The sequence below is a fragment of the Oncorhynchus nerka genome, linkage group LG12 (genome assembly GCF_034236695.1).
Source record: "Oncorhynchus nerka isolate Pitt River linkage group LG12, Oner_Uvic_2.0, whole genome shotgun sequence".
Taxonomy (NCBI): domain Eukaryota; kingdom Metazoa; phylum Chordata; class Actinopteri; order Salmoniformes; family Salmonidae; genus Oncorhynchus; species Oncorhynchus nerka.
The window spans coordinates 18,603,941-18,615,374 of record NC_088407.1 but is presented as its reverse complement, the minus strand read 5'-3'; the positions used below and the strand labels follow the sequence as shown (position 1 = coordinate 18,615,374).

The 11,434-nt window shown below is 44.9% G+C and overlaps 1 pseudogene; it reads right to left on the bottom strand.

Annotated features, from left to right (window-relative positions):
- Positions 1–154: 154 nt before the first annotated feature.
- Positions 155–11,344, bottom strand: LOC115136145 (TOX high mobility group box family member 4-A-like; annotated as a pseudogene).
- Between the last annotated feature and the right edge of the window lie 90 nt (positions 11,345–11,434).

The window sequence follows — 11,434 nt, the reverse complement described above, 5'->3', positions numbered from 1 at the left end:
CACGTGGTTTGCTTATGTTTTTCTCTTGACCCATGCCTTGATTTCTATCCTTATTGAACGTACATGTTTATTTTTATATCAGTGCATAAAATCGTGATGGGGGGGTTCTATTTGGTGTATTTCATGCATATTGTTACCAAAGACAGTACTCGTGTGTTGTTACACATAGTGTATCATTTATTTGTTTTACATTGCTCGACAGCGCCTCCCAAGGTACATCTGAAAACCCGCCTCCGTCGGATCATGGCTGTGACCATGCGCTTTTTTCCCGCCACTGCATATTTTCCCGCCACCTCCAGAATTCGAAATTGCTGACACGTCACGCTGGAAACAAACGTATATTTAAAACAAGTTTTTGACATCACTGCAGAAACTTCTTCTTGCCGCTGAAATGGGATGTGCAGGGATGGCTCTTGCAAAAAGTGATTTAAAAAATAATTAACTGGATTAGTTAATTTAATTTTCTGCAACTTTCCCCCATTTTTCCCCCTTATTTTTTGTTTTACCTTTTAGGGATATAAACCAAAACACACACAAATCTTACCTAATGATACATAAAGCATACTTTTTTCCATAAAACATTTATGATCATTAGTTAAAATTATCTACAAAAAAAATTACCTTTTCATTCATTTCCTTTTTTATATATATACATTAACATGTTAATGTCATTTTTGTTCCACATGCATAATGTAGTGATGACAACTAGTAAGTGATAATTCACAACCCATAATTTCCCTTTTACTAATGCAATGCCAAGTAAATCTATGGATGCACGTGGTAAAACCATATCAATATAATTACTATTGAATAGAATTTATATTAAATGAGAATTCCCTTTATTGTTACACTAGTGAATGGAGATGTCCTTTCTCGTAATTACATTTCAATGGTTAAAATACTAATTTCTTTATTTGCAGTCTTCATAAAGCATCTGAGTAGAAGTGCTGATCTAGGATTAGTTCAGCCTTTTAGATCCAAATTAACACGATCACAATTGGGGGGGACCTGATCCTAAATCAGCATTCCTACTCCGAGACACTAAAACATTTAAAAAATATATATTCTCCCTTTCCTCTCCAGAAACACACCATATATACCTACAAAAGTATGTGGACACCACTTTACAATTACTGGGTTTGGCTATTTCAGCCACACCCAATGCTGACAGCCATGCAATCTCTATAAACAAACATTGGCAGTAAGAATGGCCTTACTGAAGAGCTCAGTGACTTTCAACGTGGCACCGTCATAGGATGCCACCTTTCCAACAAGTCAGTAAGTCAATTTTTTTGCCCTGCTAGAGCTGCCCTGGTCAACTGTAAGTGCTGTTATCGTGAAGTGGAAACGTATAGGAGCAACAACTACTCAGCCGCGAAGTGGTAGGCCACACAAGCTTCACAGAATGGGACCCCAGAGTGCTGAAGCATGTAACGTGTAAAAATCATATGTCCTCGGTTGCAACACTCACTACCAAGTCCCAAACAGCCGCTGGAAGCAACGTCAGCACATTACTGTTTGTCGGGAGCTTCATGAAATGGGTTTCCAAGGCCGAGCAGCCGCACACAAGCCTAAGATCACCAAGCACAATGCCAAGCGTTGACTGGAGTGGTGGAAAGCTTGCCACCATTGCACTCTGGAGCAGTGGAAACACTTTCTCTGGAATGATGGATCATGCTTCACCTGGCAGTCCGACAGATGAATCTGGGTTTGGTGGATGCCAGGAGAACACTACCTGGCCAAATACAGTGCCAACTGTAAAGTTTGGTGGATGAGGAATAATGGTCTGGGGCTGTTTTTCATGATTCGGGCTAGGCCCCTTAGTTCCAGTGAAGGGAAATCTTAACACTACAGCATACAGTGACGTTCTAGACGATTCTATGCTTCCAACTTTGTGGCAACAGTTTGGGGAAGGCCCTTTCCTGTTTCAGAATGACAAGACCCCCGTGCACAAAGCGAGGTCCATACAGAAATGGTTTGTCGAGATCGGTATGTAAGAACATGACTGGCCTGCACAGAGCCCTGACCTCAACGAACACCTTTGGGAGGAATTTGAACGACAACTGCAAGCCAGGCCTAATCGCCGAACATCAGCGCTCGACCTCACTAATGCGCTTGTGGCTGAATAGAAGCAAGTCCCCGCAGCCATGTTCCCACATTAGCAGCAAAGGGGGGAGGACCACCTCCATATTAATGCACATGATTTTGGAATGAGATGTTCGACGAGCAGGTGTCCACATGCTTTTGGTCATGTAGTGTCAAAATAAAAGCTGGTTTAGTGTTGTTTTGTGCGTTACTTAAATTACTATGTATTTTCTTTCAAATATATTTTTCCTACAATTTTATTTCACCAACATGATGGTTTTTCAAAAACAAACTGTAATCCTGAATGTTTGTAATATGCATACGTGAAACCTTCCCATTCAATGGCAATCATGTTCAGTGTGGAACAACCATTCTGATAGAAATACAACATGTAAACAGACATGCTTCTTTGTCATGTTCTAGAGAAAGGAATCATGTCAATTCTATACATGGCCTGTCTATCAGCAACGTTCAGAATTTTTCACACTCCTGAACGCAGCCCAGAGGTTTGTATGTCACGGTGGGATCTGAAACCAGGTCTGCTTGGGAAACCAACGGTCTTAACGATTAGACTGAAGGGAATTTCCCACTAGGGCTGAGGGTGAGAATGATTTTAAGTCGCAGGCAACATTGATAACATGGACAACATTGATACCGTGATCTCCGTTTCAACGGAAGTCGGACGAGAGGACGCACACATGAAATAAACATGCCTTCTCATTGGTTGATGGATAGGGACAGGAGTTTCTCCTGATCACGTGACCTAGCCAAGAAGAATATGGTCATCGTGGCTAAGTTTTTCCTTGTGTCACGTGATCAGGAAAAAGAAACTCCTGATCTTACCCTTTATCCAACTCTAACATCCAAGCTATGAAATGCAAGACATCCCAATAGTACCCTGCAGCGTTATATTACTTTTCACCAACATCTTAAAATGATTAAAAACATTTCATATAAAATACTCTCATTATTTAAACTTCATAATTTAACATCACAGGAGTATTGGTCTTCCACTTGATTCTTCTTAAGAGGACAAAGTCTGCTGTGAATAAAAGCCAAATCTATTCTCCTTTCTCTCCTTCCTCCACCATGTCCATTGTTCAGTCCACACTCCTCTTCTCTCCTTCCTAGTCCTCCCTCTATCATGTCTATATCATGATAATCTTCTCTCACTCCTCTCTTCTGTCCATTCCTTACGTGACGGAGGTGGACTTCTGCCCTCGGATCGCACACCAGGCCATGAAGACATCCCTATAGAGATCGTCAATAGATCAACACCAATTTTTAAAATCACAATTGGGAGCAGAAATTTGGTTTATCGACATTTTCCATTCTTTGGGAAGAACATGATCTATCTTGACTCCCAAGCGTTTCACGTGGTAATGTCAGTGTGTGTGTGTACGTATACATCCGTCCGTACCTGCAGTGTGTGGCCACACACTCGTTGCTGCAGTACTCCCTGTCCCAGTCCTTGTTCTCGACAGCTGGGTTGGTGCAGCCGGCTCTGACGCACAGGTTAGGGCTGGAGGCCTGGATCACAACTGGCCCTGAAGACACATTCAACTCTACCTGCATCTAAGATGGGTGGGGGGGGTTGAGTGGCAAATATTAGATTTATAGAATTAGCAGGCATGTTACCAAGCATATATTATGACATCACCATATCTAGGAAGCATCTTACCCCTTCCTCTCCTTCAGCCCCATCCTCAGCCTCCGTTGAACAGGCCATTACTATGGCAGAGGACTGTACCACCTTCCCCGAGTTCGGATTGAACCCACCCGCCGCAGCTAAACCCCCTGCAGCAGTCACGATAATTGGAGAGTCCAAATCTGAGGGATGGACCATCTTGATCTGCAGGGGGGGTGGTGCTGTGGTACCAACGGCACCCCCGCCTCTTGGTTTGGCCTGCAGTGGCGGAGGGGCCTGGGCATGTACCATCTGCTGGAGACGGGGGGGAGGAGGGGTGTTCTGCATCTGTTGGAGTGGCGGTGGTTGACGGGACAACAATACCGTACTACTGGACACGACCGTCACCCCTGAGGGAGACTTCTGTTGCTTGATGATGATTTTGGTGACGGTGGGGGGGCTGGGGGCCGGGGCGGGCGGTTTGTGCGCCCCTGTACGGGAACGGGTGGTGACTTGAGGGAGATCTCCACCTGTTAGGATGATGTTGGAGGTGCAGATGTTGGTAATGGTGTTCTCCTCGGGGGCCAGGTGGGGGTGGAGGAACGAGTGGAGCGGGGATGGTGGGCGACGGGGGTGGGGAGAAGGGTGGGGGAAGGAGGAGAGGGAGGTGACAGAGCAGTGTCCAGAAGCTCTATGGTTGGCTGGGAGAGAGGAGGAGAAAGTTAGAGGGGTAGAGGTAAAAGTGGACATTTAGTTTACACATTACATTTTATTCATTTAACAGATGCTTTTATCCAGAGCGACTTAAAGGAGCAATTAGGGTTAAGTGCCTTGCTCAACGGTACATCAACAGTTTTTTCACCTAGATGGCTCGGGATTTGATCCAGCGTTTACTGGCCCAATGCTCTAAACCGCTAGGCTACCTGCACCCCGTTGACAAAGACTGGCCATCGTAATAAGCCTAAGAACACACACAGTACAACTGAATATCATTCTCTAGGAACACTAGTCTTGTCTCACCTCAGGAAGTTGATTATCTCTGTAGGCTGCCAGAGCCTTGAGATCCCCTGTCTTAGCTGCCTCAGTCTTCCTCTTGTACACCTGAGAAGAATACATACAGGGATATCATGAGAGAATGTGTGAACCCGATGATAGTACACTGGACAAAAATAAACGCAACATGCAACCATTTTGAAGATTTTAACTGTTCAAAAAGTCAATTGAAAAACTATAAATACTAATACCCCGAATACAACAGGTGTAAAAATTACAGTGAAATGCTTACAAGCCCTTAACAACAATGCAGTTAAGAAAAATAAGTGTTAAGTAAAAATAGATGAGTAAATTCTCTTAAATATTCATAATTAAAGCGCAGCAGTAAAATAACAATATGGAGGCTATATACAGTGTGCGGGGGCACAGGTTAGTCGAGGTAATATGTACATGTAGGTAAAGTTAAAGTGACTATGCATAGATAATAAACAGAGTAGCAACAGGATAAAACGGGGATGGGGGGGACAATGCAAATAGTCTGGGTAGCCATTTGATTAGATGTTCAGGAGTCTTATGGCTTGGGGTTAGAAGCTGTTAAGCCTTTTGGACCTAGACTTGGCGTTCAGGTACCGCTTGCTGTGCGGTATAAGAGAAAACAGTCTATAACTAGGGTGGCTGGAGTCAATTTTTAAGGCCTTCCTCTTACACCGCCTGGTATAGAGGTCCTGGGTGGCAGGAAGCTTGGCCCCAGCGATGTACTGGGCCGTACGCACTACCCTCTGTAGAGCCTTGCGGTCAGAGGCTGAGCAGTTGCCAAACCAGGCAGTGATGCAACCATGCTCTCGATGGAGCAGCTGTAGAACCTTTTGAGGATCTGAGGACCCATGCCAAATCTTTTCAGTCTCCTGAGGGGGAATAGGCTTTGTCGTGAGGACGACGAGCACGCAGATTAGCTTCCCTGAGTGGGTCTGACAGTTTGTGCAGGTGAAGAAGATGGATGTGGAGGTCCTGGGCTGGCATGGTTACAAGTTGTGTGCGGTTGTGAGGCCGGTTGGACGTACTGCCAAATTCTCTAAAATCACTTTGGAGCCGGCACATAGTAGAGAAAATAACATTAAATTCTCTTGCAACAGCTCTGGTGGACATTCCTGCAGTCAGCTTGACAATTGCACGCTCCCTCAAAACTTCAGACATCATTGGCGTTGTGTGTTAAAACTGCACGTTAGACTGGCCTTTTATTGTTCACAGCACAAGGTGCACCTGTGTAATGATCATGCCGTTTAATCAGCTTCTTGATATGCCACACCTGTCAGGTGTATGGATTATAGCATAGAAATGCTCACTAACGGGCGTAAACAAATTTGTGCACAAAACTTTAGAGAAATAAGCTTTTTGTCCGTATGGAACACTTCTGGGATCTTTTATTTCAGCTCATGAAACCGACACTTTACATGATGCGTTTATATTTTTGTTCAGTATACATTATTCATATCTACATATGTTCTTGTATAGTGAATGTGAACATGTGCGTTTGAATGTCTGCATGCGTGTGTTCGTTTGCACGTGAATGTGTACCTGTTTCTGCTCCTCCCCCAAACTTTCCCACATGGAGGCCACTATCTTAGACACCTCTCCGAAGGTGGCGTTAGGGTTCTGTCCCTTAATGGCTGCCTGTGTGTCCCTGAAGAACAGAGCGTAGGCCGACACTGGCTTCTGGGGCTCGTTGAGGTCTTTCCTCCTCTTCCCTTTCTTCCCTCCTCCTCCTCCGACCGCTCCCCCTCTCCGGACGAGGGTAGGAGGGGTGCTGAAGGACGGAGCGGAGGAAGGTATGGGGGAATCGGAGAGAGAGGGATCGAGGGAGATGACGCCGAGAGAGACAGGGGACTCCACCAACACACTCTGCTGAATTAGAATAGGCGAGAGAGATGGGGAGAGAGAGGCGAGAGAGATGGGGAGAGAAAGACGAGAAATACAGAGAGAAAACAGAAAAACAGTTTCCTATACATTGATCAAAGTACTTGAATATAGAGTACATTCAGAAAAGTATTCAGAGCCCTCCCCCTTTCCACATTTTGTTACGTTACAGCCATATTCTAAAATGGATTAAATAAATAATGTCCTCATCAATATACACACAGTACCCCATAATGACAAAGCGAAAACAGGTTTTTAGAAATGTTTGCAAATTTATTAGAAATAAAAAAACAGAAATACCTTATTTACATAAGTATTCAGATCCTTTTTCTATGAGACTTGGAATTGAGCTCAGGTGCATCCTGTTTCCCTTGATCATCCTTGAGAGGGTTCTACAACTTGATTGGAGTCCACCTGTCGTAAATTCAATTGATTGGACATGATTTAGAAAAGGCACACACCTGTCTATATAAAAAGGTCCCACAGTTGACAGTGCATGTCAGAGCCAAAACCAAGCCATGAGGTCGAAGGAATTGTCTGTAGAGCTCCAAGACAGGATTGTGACGAGACACAGAACTTGGCAAGGGTACCAACAACATTTCTGTAGCACTGAAGGTCCAAGAACACAGTGGCCTCCATCATTCTTAAATGGAAGAAGTATGGAACCACCAAGACTTATTACAGCTGGCCGCCCGGCTAAACTGAGCAACCGAGGGAGAAGGGCCTTGGTTAGGGAGGTGACCAAGAACCTGATGGTCACTCTGACAGAGCTCCAGACTTCCTCTGTGGAGATGGGAGAACCTTCCAGAAGGACAACCATCTCTGTAGCACTCAACCAATCAGGACTTTACGGTAGAGTGGCCAGATAGAAACCACTCCTCAGTAAAAGGCACATGACAGCCCGCTTGGAGTTTGCCAAAAGGGACTTGAAGGACTCTGACCATGAGAAACAAGATTGTCTGGTCTGATGAAACTAAGATTGAATGTTTTAGCCTGAATGTCAAGCATCACGCCTGGAGGAAACCTGGCACCATCCCTACAGCGAAGCATGGTGGTGGCAGCATCACGTCTGGAGGAAACCCGGCACCATCCCTACAGTGAAGCATGGTGGTGGCAGCATCACGTCTGGAGGAAACCCGGCATCATCCCTACGGTGAAGCATGGTGGTGGCAGCATCATGCTGTCAAGATGTTTTTCAGCGACAGGGAGACTATTCAGGATCAAGGGAAAGATGAACGGAGAAAAGTACAGAAAGTTCCTTGATGAAAACCTGCTTAGGACCTCAGACTGGGGCAAAGGTTCACATTCCAACAGCACAACGACCCTAAGCACACAGCCAAGACAATGCAGGAGTGGCTTCGGGACAAGTCTCTGAATGTCCTCGAGTGACCCAGTCAGAGGCCGGACATGAACTCGATCAAACATCTCTGTGGAGAGACCTGAAAATAGCTGTGCAGCGACGATCCCCATCCAACCTCACAGAGCATGAGAGGATCTGCAGAGAAGAATGGAAGAAACTCCCCAAATACAGGTGTGCCAAGCTTGTAGAGTCATACCCAAGAAGACTTGAGGCTGTCGTTGCTGCCAAAGGTGCTTCAACAAAGTACTGAGTAAAGGGTCTGAATACTTACGTTAATGTAATATATTTTTTATTTTGAATAGTTTTGCTACATTTCTAAACCTGTTTTTGCTGAAATGTCATTATGGGATAGTGTGTGCAGAATTGCATTACAACAGAAAGACGAACAAACAAGACCGACAGAGAGTAATCCACTAATAGACAGACGTGACAGAAAGATTGACCAATAAGACTGACCCGTCTGAAGTCGTCCATGTCGTCATCCTGTAGTGAACCAACGGGTGAAGCAGCAGCCGATAGTGGTTGGTCAGGCGACTGCGAGCACGCCAGGATGGCCCCGCCCCCCAGGCTGAGCCCCAGCTGTGCGCTGAACTCTGATTGGTCCATGGTGGTCAGCTGATTGTGGCCCAACAGGCCGTGGCCCATGTCATTCAGCGGGACGTCTATGGTCATTGGGGAGGAGCTGCTGAACTGGGAACCAATGGGGTGTCCCAGATCCTGGAAAAGAGGTGGGGTTCATAAACAGACAAGGGCTGAGTATTACGAGCTAAATAAAATATTGTAGTCCTCACAGAATTAAATAAAACACTAGAATGGTGATTGGAATTCCGGGCAACGACACTACAGGACGGCCATATTGGTCAGATGATATTTATTCATTGAAATGTATCTCTATGGTTCTCACCATCCCCAGAGCAGACCCCAGCATGGCCCCTCCTCCACCAGGTTGACTGATGACCCCCAGACTAAGATGGTGTTCCAGCCCCTGTGACCCCGAATGTGGGTTGACAAAGGTCATGGCGAAGGACGGGTCGTCTCCCCCCACCACCGCATTCCCAGGGGTGGACAGGCCACCGCGCTCCCCGTCCGAGAGCTCTCCGAAGTGGGCCACTACATCAGACACAGTGAGGGCCTGGTCCGATCCAGGGAGATGGGGGGGATCTCAAACTCCTCATCGCCCAGGCTGGGGGTGTGGAATGTCTGTTGAGGGGAGGGATAGAATGGAGAGGAATGAGAAGGGGGAGAAGAGAGGGTAAGGGATGGGGGAGATGGTAAGGAAGAAAGGGGTGGAGAGGAAAGAGGGCGGGGAGAAGTATGTCATTGTAAGTATGAAACAATGTCAAGTATGAGATGTCCTCACCTGCTATACTGTATGTTAGTGGTGTGTGAATAACTGCAGATTGTTTGAAGATTTGTAGACAGAGAAACAGGATAGGGGAGAGGAAAAAGAGAGGGAAAGCATGTTTAGAAAAGAGAGTGAAGTGGTAGGTTTGAGTAGCTACCTCAGAGGAGGAGAGGAACGGATGGCTTGCCCCGCTGATGGTCAGGAAGTTGTCACTGCCTCCAGGGAACTGAAACGCAAAGCACACACGCATGTCAAACCATCATCACCACATAACAATGAGCAGCATCATCATCATGTTTATAAAGTCAATGACATCATGCATAGCATCAACAACACCTCATCAAACCTTACAACAACCACACACCCAGCTAGGCATACTTTTCACATAGTAAACATCCCAATGACCACAGCTCACCTCGCCATATCAGCCAATACATTACACGTGTGTTGTAGCTACCACATATTCAACCAAGCCCTAATATGCAGTTATAAGACTTTGAGTATTTGTGGGGGTCATAGATGTCTCCATTGAGCGCACACACACACACACACACACAGAGCTCTTGTTGTCGGTCACCTTATTGTCAAATCCATTGAAAGACCCCGGGTCCAGGAATTCTGGATCTCCGTGTTGCCCAGTCCCATCCATTAGATCAGAGTAAAAATTCAGGTCCATTTTCTAAGGGCGCCTCGTATGACATTCAAACAATGCAATTGGATGAAGTGCGGAACAAATCTATAAACGAAAACTACTGTACCACTCACTGACTGTTTTAGTATCACAAAATGTACAAACAATGAAGAATAAATCAAAAATGGCTACAGCCCAGACTTCAGATTTCTGTCATGAAATATGCAGGATTCATAGCGACTTCAAGGTATAAAACGAAGCGGACGTTTGCTATGCATATGGCGAAATAATTCTCTCAGTGCACGCCAGAGCTCGGTCACTCATACCAAAAATAACCCGTCTAGTTACTAGCTAGCGTGGCTATCCTACTATGCTGACGCAAGGCGGTGGTACCGAATCCTGTGCTAGCTATATTTATACACCTAAATTACTACACTAGAACAAACTCAAACTATCTTAACCTCACAAGCTAGCGTAAGGCTAATATTATACGATATATGGAATCCCGCAAATGACCGTAGTTTGACTTGTCTTGATGCATTTAAGAATTTAGCTCGTCCGGTTCTTTCTCACCGCTGCTCTGCGTTCGAGCAAGGCTGATCAATGGAACCAGAATTGTGGATTTGGAATTGAATCGCCATAATCTTGGGGGCGGGTTTCAGTTTGGGAATGGAGGGTGTAGGATATCGGAATTTTGCTTAGAAACAGTTTATTTCAAAGCGGTTTGTCATCATGTAACAATCGATGTATTTAAAAAAAAATCACATATGGCTCAATTATGACAAACAAACCAATATATTATTGAATTAAATAAACATCTGATATCCAACATGGACTTTCACTCCCTCACACTTTTCTCAAATGGTTTATCCCAATGGCCTAGTAAAGACCACGCCAAATTAAAGGCTTTAACCGTTTATTCTCTGGACAAAACCTAAAAGAAATGTTACAACAACCACTACTAACTGCCTTTCACATCTTTGGAAAATCCCACTGTCAATAATAACATTGAAAAACAGCAATTGTCACGCGTTTATTTTAGAGACAACTCAAATAGAGTGGCAGAGGAAATGATTTTCCTGTTGTCACCTTGCTGTTTACTAGCAAGCTTTCTCACAAAGATCATATAAAGTAGTTAGTTAATCTCAATCTTCAGGGACTTTTAGAAAGCAGAGGTTAAAGCTCTCTACTCAATGCTGACAAACTAGGAAAGAGTTGGCTAATAGCTAGTTAGCTTGCTAGGTCTGAATGATGTCAGGCTTTCTGAGCGTGTATTCATTGCTGTGTTTTGAAAACCAAATATTGTTGACACTTGTGCGATCCAACCTGTACAGGGTTGGATATGCCGACCACACAAGTGATTCCCCAATGAAAACTTTCTACTCTCGTTCTTACCTCCATTCTCACCCCGAAATGTGCTCTGTCCCACTTTTCTGAACTTCGCCCGTGATGATTTTTTTGTTTTTCGTCAAAAATCAC